At 47.9% G+C, this 16,920-nt stretch overlaps 1 pseudogene; it reads right to left on the minus strand.

The window, feature by feature from the left end:
- The window catches only part of LOC132646987 (PEST proteolytic signal-containing nuclear protein-like), a 132,009-nt pseudogene that overhangs the window by 98,831 nt on the left and 16,258 nt on the right, over nucleotides 1-16,920 (minus strand).

Below are 16,920 nucleotides of genomic sequence, written 5' to 3' on the forward strand. Positions count from 1 at the left end.
CCTGGGCATCTCTTACATCGAAACGTTACTAGTAGGACCACATTGCCACATTACGTCCCCTTGCTCCCTCCTTTCTTCCCTACTACCTCGTTTTGTTTTGTTTGTTTTCTTTTTCTGCCTCTCAGCCTCAGACAGTAGGCCAAGTGAGTTTTTCTTCAATTTGTGGGAGGGTCAGGTGGATATAATAAATAAATAAATAAATAAATAAATAAACCCTCACAATTTCTAGAAATGGTGGCACAGACAGAAAGTGGAGCCTGTGGATAGAGGCTGTCCTTGACTTTCTTGGCCTAACTTGTCTGCTGGTCAGCTGACATGATTTAGATTGTAATTTTCCCCCAGCCTTATATGGTTAAAAGCTTGGTCCTTAGTAGCTAATACAGGGAGATGGGGCAACCTTTAAGAAGTTGACTTTAGTGAGAAGCCTTGGGCTTATTGAGATCCTGTCTTGAAGGATAATATGGGACTTCAGTGCTCTTGCCTCTCTCTCCCTCCACGAGATGAGCAGTTTTTCCCCAACACACACTCCCACCATGAAATGAGGCCTTGCTACAAGACCAAAGCAACCGAGAAAACCCTTTGTATCGTTTGGTCAAAATGATCATTTTATTCTTTATAAGTAAGTATTGCAAAGCTGGGCATGGTGGTGCATGCCTGTAATCTCAGCACTCTGGAAGGTAGAGGAAGAGGGGCTCTCTGTGAGTTCAAGGCCAGCCTGGTCTACAAAGTGAGTCCAGGACTGCCAGTGCTACACAGAGAGACCTTGTCTCAAAAACCAAACAACAACAATGAAAGTATTTCGGGCATTTTCCTACAGTAACAGAAAGCTAACTAACACACCATTCTATACTTGTGAAGAGGAAGAAGTCCACAGAGTCCTGTTCTGTTAGCACCTGATGAGACTAAGGGGGTGCGCTACATAGGAAAAGGTCATCTCTCCTTGCCTGGTGGCAACTACAAACAACCTGGATCCATGCCACCCTTGAACTTGACCTGCCTTCTCCTAGCATATCTAGGTGCTTAGTGTGAGAGGAGAAGCCTAGCAACACAAGAAGACATAGTTAGGGATACAAGCCTGATAGCAGTGAAGACTGCACATTCTTTTCTGTTTGGTTTTAAACAGTCCTTCTATGACTTGCAGTCCTTCTGCGTCAGTCTGCCAAGTACCAGGACTCCAGGCATATGCCACCAGGCCAGGCTCATGCATTTACTATATAGGACAAAGTCCTGGGAAGCTGGCCAGATTAGGAGAAGAAAATGTGAAAGGGGAAACGAATGATTTTTCATTAGTTTTAAAGCAACATACAATAACTTGAAGGGTGCTAACCATAGGTGTTCACTTGAGGGGATGCTTTAAAAGTGTGGTTAAGTATAACATGGAGTATGATGGGACATGCCTGTAACACCACTATTTGGGAAATAAGTGTAGAGAAGGAGACAGCAAAGAGGAGGCCAGCCTGGAAAGTCGCAGACCATACATAGCAAGTTCTGGGGCAGTGAGGCCTGTCACAAGCAACCAACCAAAAGTATGTTAAGGATAAAATGTTAGTTGTGTGTTGGTCTCATAAGAAACTCTATATTGCAATGTCCCAGAGGAATGTCAGGGTGGGAGACATAGGCGAAGCCAGGGGAGAACGAATTCAGTTGCTGAATTAAGGACATCTTGGATTCATTATCTTAGCCCTGAGGGTTTTTGACTTTTTGTTTATGAATGTAAAAAACTATTAGCCAAAGCTGTTTCAGGATTGGCTATTTGGAGAAGAAGGTACTTTCTAGAGTTAATTCTATCACAGCAATTTCATTTCATGATTGTTTCCCCATAAAGCAATGCTGGAACGAGGTCTCCTTTGCCAACTGTAATCTTGGGACTTTCCTATCCTTCCCACTCCCTACTGGGACCAGTAGAATCAGGCCACCCAGCTCATTAGGACTCTCACCTCTCTTCTCCCCAAATGCTGGCTGTTTAAGTACAGTTCTTTTCTTTTGGGACTGGCCCAGTCAGCTCCCATTCCAGGTTAAAATTCCAAAGGAAGCTACTGATTGGTTTAGCTTTCGACTGGAGGTGTCCACTTTGTCTAGTTGTTGGCTGGAAGCCTTCTGATTGGTCTATCTAATGTTCAGTTTCCACTAGTAACCCAATCATCTTTGGAGAAGAGCACTTTGTTCCTCCAGCAGTCACAAAGGTTTGGGCAGAAACCATAGCAGGCTGATGAAAACACATCAAACCTTGCAGAGTTCAGAGTGGGGCTGCCATTCTAGACAGACGAAAAATAACTGTCTGTTATTATTTCCTTAGCTGCTCTTCTCAGATTAGGATTTAGAGCAGCTCAATCAAAGGAAATGTCCCCCAGACTCCCTGGGCTTCTCAGAAGTGCAGAAGTTAGTGTGGTGGCCCTCACAGACGACCAAGGAAGCATCCATGGCATCAGGGAAGAGCCTTTGGCCAGGCCTCAGAGGTGACCGAGAGGGCAGGACTGGAAGTGGTCCAGTGCTTCTAGCAAGACCAAGGCTGTTCAGAAAAGAAGTGCTCAGGAGCACGTGCCCTGGTTGGTGGTCACCACCTGGGTTGCTACATGGGTCAGCTCTCTTCCAGCAGCCTTACAAGCATGTGCAAAGGCACATCTCAGCTTCTGTCCCAGCCCGCCACGACTGTATCAGCAAACAGTGATGATGGCCTCCTCTACTACAGTCCTGTGGGGGCTCCCAGGAGGAGAACTGTGTTTCCTGTGTGCTCTGTGCTTCTGTCTCATGTTCTCTATAAACACAGATGCCGAAGTCTCCTCCCCACAAGATGGAGAACTAAGTCCCTTAAAGCAAACACAGTGCTGGGTGCTGAGTAGTGACTTGTAGACACTTGAATTGGTAGTTCTCAGGAGCTGGGATAAAAACTCAGGCCTGTCAGGATTCCTACCCAGGTTACCCTGCATTGCTCCATGTGGAGCTGCTGGGGGATCCACAGAAGGCCAGGAGCCCTTGGGGACTCAGAATTACTGAGAAAGTCTCCAGCCAGTGGCAGGCGAGGCCTGTACATCTGGAGCTGTAGGCTGCCAGTCTGGTGGGTCATTCTGGCAGCTCTGAGGAAGGCAGGGCTTGTGGAGGTGGCTCTGAGGCCGGGCAGCTGTTGGCCATCCCAGGAGGACAGTGCTGTCATAGACTTGGCCAGGCAGCTCAGGCTAAGACGCTGATCTAATGTGTCCATGCTGGACTTGTCTGGGCTATAAAACACCACAGCAATCATAAAGCAGAGGATATTGGAAGGGAGGTGAATCCCTTACCAACCATGCTCCCCACTTTCAGGTAGGGTGGATGGAAGGAAGAGGCTTGGCCAGTCAGGAGGGCAAGGCCGAAGCGGTAGAAGGTGGAAGCTTAGGACCAGGTTTCTGCCTCTAGTCCCAGGGCCTGTGGTACTCTAGGCACATTCTCACAAAGTGGAGGCCTTGCTGGGCCTGGGGCTTCCCAAGGAGAGCAAAGGCAGTGGAGGAAGTAGCATATGGTACCCCCCAAACAGAAAGTACCTGGCAAGCTCTCACTGTGACCTGGCCAGGAGGGAAGCCAGTCACCCTGGTCCTGTGAACAAGAAGATGTCAGGGCTAACCTCTCATTGTAATCTTTGAATGCTTAGATGACATCCCCTCCTGTCATAATCCCAGGCTCCTGAAATCCTTTTACTGTAGTGAACATAAAAACTTGAAGAAATCCTTGGAAAAGGGATGGGGATGGCTGTGGGGAAGGAAGCCAGCTGAGCACCAACACTCATCTCTCTCTGTTTTCTAACTGTAGATACAATGTGACCTGTCACCTCAAGCTTCAGCCACCATGATTTTTCCTACCATGATGGACTGTATCCTCTCAAACTGTGAGCCAAAGAAACCTACTCCCCCTTAACCTGCATTCGTCAGGTATGTTGCCACAGTAGTAAGAAAAGTAAGTCAATACATTGAGTTCTAACAGCTCAGCTGGAATCCAAGGCCTGCATTAGAATTCTAGGATCCAGCCAATCCCAGGGAACCTCAGCTTGAGATTCCAGAGCACTGCATTGAGGAGGACAGGACCTGATTGCCCCCATGGGATTCCAGAGATCTCCAGTGTATGCAAGCTGTGGCTCTCTGCACCTCAGGTCTTTGATGAACAAAGCTTCTCCCACAAACACCCCACCACCACCCGCAGCCCTCCGTTCTGCTCTGTGGGCTCTCTTGTCCCTGTTGGCTCAGGCTACTCTGATGTAGAGGAGCACATAGTCAAGCCACGTTCTGAAAGTGGCTGTGTCACCTTATTACTAAGATACCCTGAGCTGGCCTTGGGGCTAAATCACTGACTGTGAAGCTGGTGTGTGTCCTCTTCATCTCCTTCCACATATGCTGATCTATTGTCGGGCAGCAAGATTTTAAGAAACACACTCAGTGAACTTTAGGAGGAAGGATCGAGAAGGAGGAGGGCGGGCAGGGTGGGCAAGCCCATCTGTTTTTGGTCTCTTCATAACAAGTGTTGACCTGTGAAAGAGGACACAGGCACCTTACTCCCTCACTGTGGACCATGAGAACAGGAGCAAGTTCTTCTGGAGACAGGAGCATGAGTGGTTTTTGGCCTTACTGCAAAGTTTCAAACATCCTTCCAAATGGGTATTTAGCAGGTCTCTAGCTCAGAAGAAGCAGCCAGGGCCATGGGTTATTAGAGTGACCACCTGAGTTCCCTCCTCTCCCTGGCCCCAATGTTCAAGGAGAATTATGGCTCTCTAGGCTCTTCCTCGTCTGTTCTTACTCTCCTCAGCTGAGCTGTGAGTGTAACCGGCCGTGAAGCCCCACCAGGAGTTTAGTCACAGGCTACTCAGAGAACGTCACGCACAGGTCCAAGTTCTTCAAAGCTGATTTTAGGTGGATGGAGTGGGATGAAGCACCAGTGGCCGGACCCTCTCTGCTCAGTCCAGTGCTGATATAGGCTCTTGGGGAGGCGATCCTAAAGAAGCGGACGCCAGGTTGACAGCCAGCCAAGCTCTCTAATATCACCATCAGGCAGGCCTTGGCTTGGTCTCTGAGGTCTCCATACTTCTTTTTCACCTCTGATTGTACACCCAAGTCTATCAGATGCCTGCTCTCTGCTTCACAGCGCAAACGTGGGACCAGGAAAGACATCAGAAACAAGATGGGCCCTCTCCATCTCTGAGTACCTCAGTCTCCCTTCTCTGTTCTCTTGCTCCTCCCCCACCCCCATATCCTACCACTAGCCTCTCAGCACCCCTCCTTTCCTTCCTGCCTCACACTTTTGTCTGCTCCCCCTCCAATTCTTTCCTGGGACAGCTGTGAAGAATTAGGTGCTGGACAGTGGCTCCAGCCCCAAGGGTCGCAGGATGATTTACGTCACTGTGGGAGAAGGGCAGCTTTTCCTCATTATTCCACGCAACAGCACATGTCTCAGGCTCTTCTTGGCGGCTTTTCATGGACTTTCTCTCCTTTCAAAGCCTCGCCTCTCACCTGACTTGGACAGTATGTTTTTATTTTTAGAACAGCTCTCAGGCCTCCTGAGGCAATCTCAGCCCCTGGCCCCCATGCTTCCTCCTGAGCCCTGGAAAGAGCCTCCTCCCACCTGCACTGTTCCCCCATCCTGGTTGGGGTCGAGTCTATTTTTAGAGTTCTCTATCCCTATGCTGCCTCAGACCCCTGAATGGAGAGGCCCATAGCTGGACCCCGGAACAGAACCGGACACTGATGTTCCTGGCCAGCCTTTATCCGGCATTTTCCATTTAAGAGAACAACTTTGAGTACCACGGTGCCACAGGCCTAGGGGCCTGAATTGCTCTTGTCACCTCAGACAATCTTCCTGCCGAGCTTCTGCCTCTTGTGTGTGAAATGGGGGTGCCCTGCTTCGTGGGGTGATTACTCTAGCTGGAAGTGATCTGTAGAGCTCTTGGTAAGGGTTAGTCAGCCATGTACTTCGCCTCCCATGTGGGTTGTGTCATCCTTCTCTCTGCACAAGGACCATGGCAACATGCATTTGCACACCCAGCTTGTGGAAGGAGAAACTATGGTTCAGAAGCATAGGACTGCTTTTCCTCGGGCCTCCAATACCCATGGAGAAGAAAGCATAACAAAATGTGTCCATGGCCAAGCAGGGCTGGGTTTTCATTAGTTCACATGCAGGAAGCCCCTGATGGCTTTTGCCCCTGTCACCACCATGATATTTTCCACCACTGTGGAGGTATGCCCACACCATTCCTGGCACAGGCAGGAGGAACCCAGGTGCTCTGGCAGCTCTTATTGTGGTTCAGTCAGGGGAAGCTCACATTTCAGTTCCTTCTGGCTTGGAAAAGGCCACTGGAAAAAACAGCCCTGCTTACACTCACCCCCACCCCACCCCCCCAGCATCGGCTGTTCACTGTTCATCTACCCTGGCAAACTTGATGCCCCCAGGAGGCAGTGGAGGCCAGGATGGTGTGTGGAAGTCAGGCTGAAGAGCTCTGGAGACAAGACCCTGTCCTCTAGGACTAGAGGTTGAGCACAGCCCCCTGGAAATCTGCAGTCTGATGCCCAGCAGAAGACTGATAACTAATAAGTGTCTGTAGAATTGCAGGTTAGCTGCTCAAGATGTACGGAGCCTCTCTCAACCTTCAGACCCCTAATTGAGGTTTGGAGGCAACGGAGAGGCTCCATGCCACAGGACAGGCTGAGGAAAGCTGGGCTCTTCACACTAGCCACAGGAAGGATGAGGAGAATGAGGCCTGGCTTGGGACGTTAGGCTAGCCAGAACTTGGCAAGTTCAAAGGATAGGAACGCAAGTCAAATTGGCTCAAGCTGAAAGGAAATCCACTGATTCATGCAATTTAAAAGTTAACAGGGTGGCCGAAGGTAGATCTGGATCTGCCGTGTGGAAGGGCTTGTCCCTCTTGCTCAGTTTTCTTTGGCTCGGCTTCATGCTCGGGCAGATTCTGTCAGGGAGCTTCAGCCACTCCAGGACCACGGCCTGGGCTCTACACAGGCCGACAGACTGATTAAAATTTATCAGGTCACAGTGGCTTGAACTGGGCCACACGTATGCCAGGGGTGATCTTCACTGATCTAGCATAGTTCACACTTTTTTTTTCCCAAATGGAGATAGCATTTCAGGATATCATACCTTATGTGTGACAAAACTTTTCCTGGGCAGACACAACACACACGTCTACTCACCTCAGATAGGGAACCCACAACAGACCAAAGTATGAATACCACTGAAGTCCAGCTCCGTGAACCAGTGAGTTTTATTGGGGTTACTTACAGGAATATGAGTGAGTGGAGGGTTAGTACAGGAGCAGAAATCACGCAAACGCAGCTGCATCATCAAAGCCCACTCCAGCATGGGTGACAGCTCGTGAAAAACCTGAAGCATACTGCCGCGCCTGCAGGCAGTTCAACAGGTTAGAGAGTTTCCTTTCCAAGTGACTCGGCTGGTCTAAACCTCTTCCAGGCAGTTGGGCAATCTTTGCAGCTTGTCTTGGCTGAGTGCCTTCTGCACAGTGTTTCTTGTTTGAGAGCCTCTCCGCTTTTATTGCTTACTCTGGCAAGGAGGAGCCTAGTGAATCTGGTCAGTTTCAGGGACTTTTTGGAGCTGTTTTGAGTTGTTTTACTTCCATGTTTGGGAAGCTTCCTTGAGGGAGGAAATGTTTTAGTCCTGGAGGAAACAGATACGTAACAACGCTATGTGATGGAGTGTGGTTGAGGTGGGTTTCCCTCCATGGCAAGACAGAGAGCTACCATAAAACGGGTGAAACAGAGGCTGGGGCCTCAGCAGCATGAAAAGAGAGGCTGGACTGCCGCCTGCCTGGGAGAACTCTGTATTTTCCACAGCCCCGTGGCCGTGCTGAGTACTTGGGTCAACTGTGAGTTGTGGGAAACTGGGGGTAACGGAAAGACTAGAGTCAGGTGACACCCCCCCCCAAGCCTACCTCCTCCCATTCAAGTTCAGTGTATGAGATAGGAAATATGCCGAAATTATCCCATAACCCGTGCCCTGAACCCAGCCTCAATATGCTTTAATCAGACTTCTCCAGCCTGCTGGCTAGCTGGCGGCCGCTCCTTCTACCTGAGGCCTTCCACCACATTGTTCCTATCACTGGTCCCTCTTCCTCCTCTGCCAGCTCTACTTATCCCTAGACCTTCATCCAAAGTCATCCAGGAACATGCATGCCCAACAGTGTGCTTTTCCTGGCACGAGACGCAGCCTCATAACCACATATAATGGAATATGTGACCACTTCATATCCTGCAGGGGGAGAGGATAGGCTTCCAGACCTCAGGCCCTCACATGGGCCATGCCAGGAAGGTGTGAGGGAAGCTCTGTGGACGGAAGCTTTCCTTCCTCTGGCTCCTCTTTCCAGTGACTCAAGATGGGGGTTGACGGTCCCTGAAAAAGAAGAGCCCAGAAGAGTAGAATGAAGTGAAGGGGAAGCCTCTGTTCTGTGTAGTCCAAACTCAGCTCTTAAGGACGCGCGCACACACACACACACACTCACACACTCACAGAGAGAGAGAAAGAGAGAGAGAGAGAGAGAGAGAGAGAGAGAGAGAGAGAGAGCAATGGCCATAGCCTAGGAAAGACTGAGCATCAGGCTATGGAGGTGTGTGGGGTAGCATAACTGAGACCAACAACCCTTGAACTCTGGGGGCCTCCCATAAGTGACAGAGATCAGTAAATCAGTGAGAGACACCCATAGCAGCTGGGAGATACCAAGGCCAGAAGACATCTGGAACTCTGGGCAATAATTCTCCCAGTGGTCCCACCAGTAGCTGTCTGGAGACAAGGTGGTGGAGGTTGAAATGGTGGCGGGACCTCACCTGAGGTGTTGTGGGGCTCCCGAGAAGGGATGCAGGTGGCTTGGGGGCTCAGCAGTGGAGGAGAGGGTGGAGGTTACAGGTCGGTGAGGAATACAGAGGGATGCGCCCGCCGCCCAGAGAATCCCTGACAACCCAGTGGGAAGCTAACCACCAGTCTTCAACTTTCCCTGGGATAAATGGAGATGTGAACAGAGCAGGAGAAGTGAATACTCTCTGCTCACTGGGCAGTCACAGTGTCCACAGAGCAGGGCAGAAGAGCAGCCTGGGCCTCTGGTTTTTGGTCTCACGGCCAAAGGTGTGCTGTCTTAGCCGCGGCTCTAGCCTGAATCTTAGTAGCAGGTCCGTGCTTTCTCCCACTTTCTTTTTCTTTATCAAAAAGCCGTTTCTCAGGGTTTCTTCTTTGCAGTATAAATATCAGAGCAGTCTTACTGTACCTTGGTGTACAGGGTACACCAAGAATTGTGATAAAACAGCTATCAGCTGGGGAGAATTACCTCCTCTACCCTCCGAAGGCTCCCAACCTGTGGATGCAGGTGCCTCTGCCTCACGTGGGTCGTCTTTGACCAATGTGACCAGGATTTCATAATTTTCACGGCCTAGGCCCTTTCTTTATTGTGTTAAATGCGAAGAGGCTGGGGAGATAGCTCAGCGATGAGAGTGCTTGCTGTGCAGGCATGGCGACCAGAGTTCGGGTTCCTATGCCCCACATAAAATGTGGTGGTCTGCCAGTAATTCCAGCCTCAGAAGGCAGAGACAGGGCATCTCCAGAGCGAGCTGGTGAGTGAGGCTAGCTCTTTCAGTGAGCTCTGGGCCTCACCGATAGGCCCTGCCTCAGTGATAGAGTGGAAGTGTAATAGAGGATCGGTAACCCCTGACATGGTCTCTGGCTTCCACTTGTTGGTATGCACATACAAATGCATGCTCATCCCCAAACACACGGGCCCACACACATGCAAACACACACGCATGCACACATAGACACCACATACAAACATGGGAATAGAAAAAGAAAAGGAATTATTGATATATCACCTTTCTTTGGGAGTAATGACAAGAAGGAAGGTCTAGATATGTTTTGTAGAGGCCTATTAAGTTCAGGTGCATGTGTGCACGTGAGTGCGTGTGCACAAATGACAGGGCCGGTACAGTATAGATATGAAAGAGGCAAGAGGGAAATCCAGCTTATCACAACTCAGTAGCCGGTATTGGTTCAAACTTCTAGAGTGTGACACTGGGCAATTTATTCTAGGCATATGTAAGTACAAAAAAATAATTTATCCTGGTGTAACACAATCCTGTATGCACAAGGAGCAATAATTACATGGAAACTATTTCCAAAGTCCATGTCACCTCTTTCGTGATGAGTTCCAGAGACTACATGTATTATTTCTAGGGCCTAAGGAGGATCTGGTGTGGTCTCGGCCATACAGATGGTGTAGAGCTCATCTGGGCAATTCGCCATCTTTGGTCCTGACTGTGGGAGGCTGGGGGAGCCCTTGGCCATGCAGATAGCTCAAAGATCATCTCAGCTATTAGCCACCTCCAGTCTTGCATGTGGGAGTTTGGTATGGCCTGACCCTATAGATAGTACAGATCACCAGGTTAATGACCACCTCCATTCCCAGCCTTCAGGGTAGAAAAACACATCTCCCTGGTTGAAGAGACCATCCTGCATGTCTGACATTCCTGGTTTCTCTAGAGCTGATCTGTGAGTGCGAGGACCTTTGTGCTCCCAACATGTGTATGCTTGTGTGTACTCAGGTGTGTGTTCTTTTTTCATGTCCAGATGCCAGAAGAGGGCATTGGCTGTCCTCTATTACTCTCTGCCTTTTTCTTTGAGGCTGGCACTCTCCTCGAACCCTGTGCTAACATTTCCCTGGAAGCCAGAAGTCCCCATGATCCTGCTGTCTCTTCCCCACCTCAGAGCTGGACTTATAGGCATGTCCCAGATTTCCAGCTTATTATGTGGCTGTTAGGATCCAAACCCTGGTCCTCATGATTGTGCAACAAGTGCTCTTAACCATTAAGCAATCCTCAGACATATGTTTGTTTTTCTCTGACACTGAGTCTGAGGACTCGGAATCCACAGACGTGGAGGGCCAGCCGAGCGTTGGCTAATGAGATCTTTGACATATTGAGTTGAATGAATTTGATTATCTTTAAGCACTTCTTTCAGTTTATTTCTAATTGGATACTAGGGCATTATGGATGTTATATGTGACTTACATCTCTGACTTGCACTGTACCTACATTTGGCAGCAGTTTTCTAGGTGTCTGCACAATATGATACAGTGTGCTTTTGAGACATGGTTGTGGGGTCCAGGACCTTCCCCTACATTGCTGCTGCCTTCACCATCTTAGCCCTTTTCCTCGCCCTGGCATCCACACAGACATTCCAGAACCACAAGAAGGCTCTAAAATGTTCTATGTATCAGTGGATTCCCACTGCTTGAAGGCCTTGTACACGGGGCCACAATTTCATGTAGCACTTTCATGTGACTTGGGGAAAAGCGCCCCTTATTCAAAGTGCTTTGCTAGCACTCTCTGTAAATTCAACACAATAAGCACGGCACAATCACCCTTGTGCGGCTGGCACCTTCTCAGCTGTACATGGCAGGCCTGCTGGTAATCTACTGCAAACATTAGCTGAAGAAAGCTGAGGAAGAAAATAGGGTCTTCCACCTCGTGATATAGCTAGGCCAAGGTTCCACATTTCCTCTAATGAGACACACTCTCCCCGTCACTGCCAAGCTTGAGTTCATTTCACAGGAGCAGTCCTAGCCTCACTGTTCACCTCAAGAAGCCAGGCCAATGTGGCACCAACATTTCCCAAGACATTCACAGAGCCAGGACAGAGGAGAAGCACCTGGAGAGGCTTCTGGCCCTGTCTCAGGGTCTCTTCTGTGGGGAACCCTTCCCCCTTCTTGTACAGCTGACGTCATGGAAAGTAAAGGGGGCCTTGCAAGGCTAACCTGGCTTGGTTCCCATAGAAGGAGCATTGCTTTGCTGTAGGAGGGGCATTGGCACAGCCTGGTGTGAGCTGCTGGTGTACTTTTGATGCACAACTGCTTAAAAGCATCCAAGATTCTCATTGCTGATGACTCATTGGGCAGCAGCCATAGCGAAGCTCGGGGATGAGATAAGAAGGAAGGGCTGGGCGTAGCCTTCTCAGTGCCCCAGCTAGCCCGAGTGTGCCCCATGAGCTTTGCCTGATGGGTTACATAAACAGCCAGATATTTATTCCTGTGCCAGGGCCAGCCCTAACCCTACACTTCCTTAGTTTCTCACAATTACTACGCGTTGACAATTTCTGTTTATTGCCACCTAACTTTGGTGGTTTCCCTCCTGCCACACTTTCTGTTCCATAAAAATTTCTCTTCAGTCCCCCACAAAAAAATGCAAAAGAGGGTGTCTTGTTTGTGCATTCATCATTTTCTTGTATTTTAAAAACCTTTCATTTGCCCACATCTGAGTTTGATTGCTTCTAGGGAGCAATGGGAAGTGAGTTAAGGGCCTGGCCTAGAGCATCGAAGCAATCCTCAGCCCAGCTTCTCAGAACTCCCTGTGGTTCCTTTAACCAAATGGATGTTTTCGTGGAGACTTAGGTTATTTCGCACAGTAAACAAGTTTTTTTTTTTCTTTCCTTTTAGCCATTTAATGTGGTATCATGAAAGCAAGAGCAGCTTGTTAATGAATAAAAGCTGAGATGGGAGAGGGAGGGAGGTTAGCGCATCAGCAGCACTTCCAGACTTACATAAGTCACATTCCTGCTGCATAAACAGCTTGGCAAATCCCGAGACTAAATCCCCATCCCACACTGCTGGCCTCCACCAAGCTCTGTATAATAGCATAAAAAATATTAAAAAAAAATAAAAATAAAAATGCTGTTGATGGTAACATTTTTCTGTCCAGCAACAAGCCATTAGTTTGCACGATGGAATCTAAAGCGCATTTCGGAGTTAGTCCCCCACGGCTCTGATGGAAAATATTACCTAGAAAGCAAGTGTGTGAGGAAGCAGCAGGAATGGAGTGCTGTGATCAGAGAGGCAGAAGAAGGCACCGAGAATCCCATGTTCTTTTCGAGGTGAACCCAACACCAAATGATAGCTATCCTAATGTGTCAGAGGCCAGTCAAAAGCCATCCTTTGATGTTTTTTGTTTGTTGGTTTGCTTGGTTGGTTGGTTTTGGGTTTGTTTTGTTTTGTTTCATTGTGTGTTGAACTCAAATCGAACCCCAGTCCTTTTCTCTTATCCCAGAGTTGCTGTAAGGTTGGTCGGTCTGGGCTCTTCTACAACATGCTCACACAAACGCATTCCTATTCCGTTTTGCTCCCAAGGAAAGATGGGTCTTTCTGTCATGCCACACATCATCAGTGACATCCTGCCTCCAAGTTGTGAGAAAGCTATTTCTCCCTAAGGAAGACTTAAGCATCTGAGGAGCCATGGCAAAGTCCTGCCCGCAAGACTGTTCTCATGGTTTAGAAGCCACCAAGACTCTTTGGACGTTTTTCTTCTATTCTCACCCCCACTCTAAATTCTCTACATCAGAAGTTCTCGGCCTGTGGCTTGCAACCTCTTTGAGGGGTCAAATGACATTTTCATAGGGGTTGTCTAAGAACTTTGGAAAACACAGATATTTACACTACTGTTCATAACAATAGCAAAATTATAGTTATGAAATAGCAATGAAAGTAATTTCATGATTGGGGAATCACCACAACACTTTAATACAGGAACTGAATTAGGAATGCAGCAGAATTAGGAAGGTTGAGAACCACCAATCTAGACGGACACAGGTAAAGGGTTCTCTTTAGATAGTCTGAAGATATGAACAGTCACATAAACAACAGAGAAGCAAGTGCCGCCTTACAACCCCCAAGGTCAGCAAGCCCTCAGGGCACCCCGCATCTCAGAAAGAAAGAGAACTATCCAACAACCTGGAAGCCAAGAATGCATCTCACTTAAAAACCCGACAAAGACTTTATTTTGTTTATCCTATATTATATGTCTAATATCCACTTATAAGTGGATCATTTGTGTCTTTCTGCTTCTGGGACAACTCACTCAGGATGATCTTTTCTAGTTCCCACCACTTGCCTGCAAATTTCATGATTTCCTTGTTTTTAATTGCTGAGTAGTATTCCATTGTGTAGATGTGCCACAATTTCTGTATCCATTCCTCTGTTGAGGGACATCTGGTTGTTTCCAGATTCTGGCTATTATGAATAAAGCTGCTACAAACATGGTTAAGCAAATGTCCTTGTTGTGTACTAATATAGGATAAACATACTAAAATCTGTACAGCTAAAGGAGCTAAGCAATAAGGAGGACATTGGGTAAGATGCTCAATCCTCATTCAGAAAGGCAAAGGAGATAGATAGTGGAAGAAGGAGAAAACAGTGAACAGGACAGGAGCCTACCACAGAGGGCCTCTGAGAGATTCTACCCAGCAGGGCATCAAAGCAGATACTGAGACTAATAGCCAAACTTTGGGCAGAGTGCAGGGAATCTTATGAAAGAAGGGGCAGATAGAAAGACCTGGAGGGGACAGGAGCTCCACAAGGAGAGCAACAGAACAAAACAAAAACAAAAACAAAAAACTGGGCCCAGGCGTCTTTTCTGAGATCGATACTCTAACCAAGGACCACACATGGAGATAACTTAGAACCCTGCACAGATGTATCCCATGGCAGCTCAGTCTCCAAGTGGGTTCTCTAGTAAGGGGAACAAGGACTGTCTCTGACATGAAATCAGTGGCTGGCTCTTTGATCACCTCCGCCTGAGGGCTAGGCAGCCTTACCCAGCCCTCAGGAAGACAATGCAGCCAGTCCTGATGAGGCCTGATAGGCTAGGGTCAGATGGAAGGGGAAGAGGACCTCCCCTATTAGTGGACTGGGGGAGGGGCATAGGAGGAGAAGAGGGAAGGAGAGCAGGATTGGGAGGGGATGAGGGAGGGGGTTACAGCTGGGATATAAAGTGAATAAATTATAATAAATAAAATTAAAAAAAAACCTGACAAAAAATCTCCGTGAGTTCAAGGACAGTCTACAAAGCTAGTCCCAGGACAACCAAGTGTGGGGCTCTGGAAGCCTGAATAAGGTTAAAGTCTGGCATTTTGGGATAGCCATGTATTTGCACTCAGTCTATGATGATGACCCCTTTTTTCAACGGGGTACTAAAAGTCTCTCCTGATCTGGGTGACCCCAAGTCTTATAAGAAATGTCACATAGCCCTTAGGGCAGATTATAGGCCAGACCCTTTCCTGATAAGGAAACCGGTACTATAAGCATCTGGGAATTCCTAGAAATACCCCACCCTAAGGATCTTAGTCTTCAGCAGGGACCTTCAATTGTACTCGGAGATTCCCCCTCACCCCTAGGATAATTAGGTACTACGCTCTCCTTCTTGTGATAGGACCATACTCCTGCATGGAAAATGAGGCACTGTACCACTACGTGCAAATCAACTATCCTTGACCTCCTTATTCCATCAAATCAAACACATTCACCATGGAAAACCCTCCCACTGCCCAAGGTTTATGAATCCCTGATTTCAAATAAATGGCTGACTGACATTGTGATACCATCAGCCTTCCACCATGACCTCCTGAGATTCATCATTTATCCCCTGCTGGGCCTCATCTCACCTGCCCTCTATCACACTGGGCCTGGGCCTTGACGGGCCTGTGTCTAGGCTGCAAGCTGACCAGGCATGGGCTTTGGCTGGCACCTCTGCCATGCTCAGCACAGCAGCTTAACCAAGAGCTGAAACACTTTGGTATTGCCATAGGCTTTGGAATGCAGGAGTTTCCACCACTACCAGAGAACTCATTCTAAAAGATCTAAACTGTAACACTCTGTGGAAAACCTTTCCACAACTCAGCCTAGTACCATAAAGTGCCATAAAGCACTCTAGCTGCTCCTGAGAGAAACGGAACCTCTGTTCTCCATCCGGAAGCTGAGCTCCAGGCCCTCACTGAGGCCCAGGACCCTGCAGAGCAGAGAATGACAGCCAAAGCTATACAGAGAAACACAGACTCGAAAACCAAATCAAACAAAAACTCAATAAAAAGTTTAACAAAAGGTCAGTGACAGTCACACCCCAGTAATACCAACACAAGAAGTTTAAAGGAAATCTAGCCACACAGAATGCAACTGCATCAAACAATACAGTTTTGAAAAAGTAGTGTTTTTTTCTAGGAATGTAAACATGGTTCAGCACGGAAAATCCACTAAGGTCATTCAAGGTGTTAACAGAGCTGAGACAATGAAGTGGTCATTCCCCAATATGTAGAAGACATACTGGAGAATCACACTCATCCATGTAAAGCTCTGTGTCCATTGAAGTCAAGATGGAAGCTGTCCCAGAGCTAGAAACCACCAGATGACCCAGTTGTGGAAGGGTCCTCACAATTTTGTAAAATTTACCTTTAGACACTCAACCAAGAGCTCAAAGCAAACATCAGAGGAATGTCTCCATGCTTCATCAGGGAGCTGGGAGGTCTTGGGTAGGAAGGGAAACAATGAAAAGTGCATCTGCAGTTCTTTGGAAGGTTCCTTTCTAGAGAAACTGATCAGCTAATACCTCACCTGCTGGGGGACTAATGGGAGTCCTGAGGGGAATCCTCCTTGCTCTCCCATGGAGATACAGTAGACAGCCTGCCCTAGCCACTGTTGACTGTTTCTAAAAGTCCCTTCACTCTGACACATCATTTCTAGCTACCAAGGAAAGAGTGCAAGGAATTGCCAAAAGGAAAAGAATTGGAGGGACAGAGAGAAAGCATCAGGCCAAGAATGAAAAGCCAGTGTGATGACTAGGCCAAGAACATAATGGCTAAATAGAATAAGGAAAAGATGGGCAATGGAAGTAGACAGAGATGGTACAAGACAGAACTCAAGGAAAATGTTGGACATAAAACACATTAACAGAAGTGAAGATCTTTTAAAAAGATTTTGTGCTTGTTATTTTTAATAATGCGTGTGTTTGAGTTTGTCCACATGTGAGAAGCCACCTACAGAGTTCAGAAGAGAGGATTCGAGTGATGGATCCCCTGGAGTTGAAGTTCCAGATGGCTTGAGCTAATTATTGTGAGTATTGGAAACTGAACACAGGTCCT

This window comes from Meriones unguiculatus, chromosome 14 (assembly GCF_030254825.1).
Source record: "Meriones unguiculatus strain TT.TT164.6M chromosome 14, Bangor_MerUng_6.1, whole genome shotgun sequence".
NCBI classification, from domain to species: domain Eukaryota; kingdom Metazoa; phylum Chordata; class Mammalia; order Rodentia; family Muridae; genus Meriones; species Meriones unguiculatus.